Here is a 2,835-nt window from a genome sequence, read left to right as displayed (position 1 = left end):
AATCCAAGCGTCACACCATGTACTATAAATGTATATCATGTCAATAATAGATGCACTCTCATCATTCATACTCTGTTGTTGCCATGTATGTGTTTAACATCGTATCAGAGCAGGTGATATCCTGGCTTGCTCATATTTGAGCCACTTGTTTTATGGCCTTCCTATGCAGGTCAGTTCTGCCATTAATTCTGTTTTTCATGAATGTTTTCTTAGCTAAATTATAGCTACAATCTTTGCTCACATGAATGTTTTCTCAGCTAAATTCTAGCCGCAATCTCTGCTCACATTTTCACGTAGTAACTTTTTTCCTTTAGTGTTAGTGCTTCCTACATTGCATTTATTTACCTCTTAGTTTTTGTGCCTACTCGAATAGTATGTCGGTGGTCATCTCTTTGTTAATATGTTAGGCCTGAAACCTCCTCAGTGTTGTCCACGGTAGTTTCTCTGCTGGTGGAATGAGTGTGGTAGTTTCTTTGTTGGTGGAATGAGCACTTCAATTTTGTTGATAATCATCATGAGATTTGCTTAGCATCCTATAGTGATAATATGCCTTCTCACTGCAGCCTGTGATTTCATCTCTGACAGTTTTTGCATGAAGGTCCATGAAATAAACATAAGTTTCGTGCGGGACTGCTTGCTGAGCACTGAGAACACGATTATAGGCACCTTCCATGAATGATTTCTCTAATTCAACAACATGCTTAATGCATGGATTCTCAAGTGCCTCAGGTGAAAGGAGCTCCAGCTCTGTGTGAAATTCTGCAATTCTATTTTGCACTAGAAGACGCAGTAAATTGAGCCCCAGGATTGGATATTCCTGAGCAGATGGTGGAATAAGATCTCTTGTATCTGTGTAATATGGCTTCAGCTGCAAGAAGTCCCTCTTAGGCATGCAACGCAGGTATCTCATTCATCATGTTGCAATAGTCTTTCTCTGAATATCCTTGACACTACAGTTGTATTTACAGATGCCCTTTGATGGGTCTCCCCCTTTGCCAACCAAATTTGTGCTGCCCGTCTGCCACTCAGATCTGCAATTTTGCATGCTCTATCAGCCGGATTTGAGTTAGGAATTAAAGTCTAAAAAATAGCAAAAGTGGACTTTTGAAGAAATAATTAACCTAGCCTATTTTCCTTCTTTGCTAGGGCAAGCGTTACAATCTTAGCATGATAGGAATAATCTTGGCTTGCCAAATATCCCAAAATTCACCAGGAAAAAAAAGCGTTTTCCAAATCCTGAAACATAACATTGGCTCTTGTCCTTGTACATTAGTCTCTTCCAACTTGTTTTCATGTTCACTCTTGTCTGAGGCCCATAAATCCTTGGGAAACTCTCACACTCATCAAATTAGTCTCTAGTCTTCAAGCACACATTGTCTCTTGGGCATCCAAGAAAAGGTAGTACAAGTTACTAGCCCCACGCTTGTCTGTGGCTGTCCAGTGTGCCTTTGTACCTATTTAAGCATGCATTCTGAAACCCACTAACTTGAAACCCTTTATTCATTAGCTTATACATCAGGAGCGCTTTTGTTTCAATCCCATTATCATTAATCAGGCACACCAAAGCCAGGGCCTACCACCCAAAGCTATGAATAGGGAGCTTCACCATGAAGCTCGATGTGTAGACCTTAGAACACTGAATTGACACAGGCTATATGATATATTTCTTAGTATGCCTAATTGTTCTCTCGGTTGAATGTTGTGCATACATTGGTCTGGATCATTTAGGAAGACTGTGCATTGATTAAACACTTGTTAGAACGTTGGTTAGGGCATTATCTCTGCAGTTATAACATTTTTATGTCAATTACAACTCTATTTCCATGAGTAATTTATGGTATGAGCATTGAACGGTGATGCTTCTATGTACGTTGAAAATTGAATTGCGTTAGATCTAGTTGAAGGCCATGAGCGATGGTTGGAGCCTTGAAGTTGGTGCATGTTATAAAGGAGATAGAGGAATGCAATTGAAATTAGTCCGACCTACCGTAAATAAGTTTTGAGTAAGGTGAAGTGCTGGTATTGTTTGTGCGTAACTATATTTTATTATCTATGCACAATACCTTATGCTACCCCTCTGCCAATCAAATCTACAATAAGCCATTCATTAGACCTTGAGAAGATCTTGTCCACAACAAGCACATAACTGGTCTTGGATATGACAAGGATGTGTCGTTTCATATTTTAGATTTCTCAAAGCCCATCTAGTTTCAAAGTGTTGGATTCCTTCACGACAGTTCACCTTCAGCTATTCCAGATTCTGCTCCTCATCCACAACAACAACAACATATTGCGAAATGCCAACACTGTGACCAAATTGGCCATATGAAAGATCACTATTTTGATATTCATTCGTGTAAGAATTGTGGTCAGCATACTCATTCTTCAGATAGATTCTCAAAAAGAAAACCTCTTGTAAGAACAAAGATTCATCTTGGATGGATCACTTCTTGGCAGTACGCTTCAATAGCCAAGAAGATATTTCGCTCATATAACTCAATTTGTTCTCAATTAATGAAAAGTATTGCAATTGAGATCTCTTCATCTTCTCACCTTATATCTGACGGGGGGGAAATGATGGTCATCTACAAGCTTCAAAGCCACATCAAGTGAGCCTGAGCCACAACCAGCCATACGAGATTCAGAGTTGTAGCCAAAGACAAAGATGCCCATGAGCATGCCTTCAATCGGTGATACCTCTTCAAATAATTAGGGACACTTCCTCTAACAGAAGACTTCATCTTCTTGCCAGTTTTGGAAGAGTTCTAGGAATTTCATTAATCATTCCATATTTTTTGGTCATCCTTAAACCATCACAAGTTGAGACCTCCCTTT

The 2,835-nt window shown here is 39.4% G+C and overlaps 1 pseudogene; it reads right to left on the bottom strand.

The window, feature by feature from the left end:
• Window positions 1-493: 493 nt before the first annotated feature.
• Window positions 494-892, bottom strand: LOC149214636 (26S proteasome non-ATPase regulatory subunit 8 homolog A pseudogene; annotated as a pseudogene).
• Window positions 893-2,835: the final 1,943 nt, after the last annotated feature.

This window comes from Pinus tabuliformis, chromosome 1_1 (genome assembly GCF_031772625.1).
Source record: "Pinus tabuliformis cultivar Carrire ecotype Pingquan chromosome 1_1, CPIR1, whole genome shotgun sequence".
Lineage (NCBI taxonomy): Eukaryota > Viridiplantae > Streptophyta > Pinopsida > Pinales > Pinaceae > Pinus > Pinus tabuliformis.
Note: the sequence above shows the minus strand (reverse complement) of the source record. Positions and strands in the feature narration are given on the sequence as shown.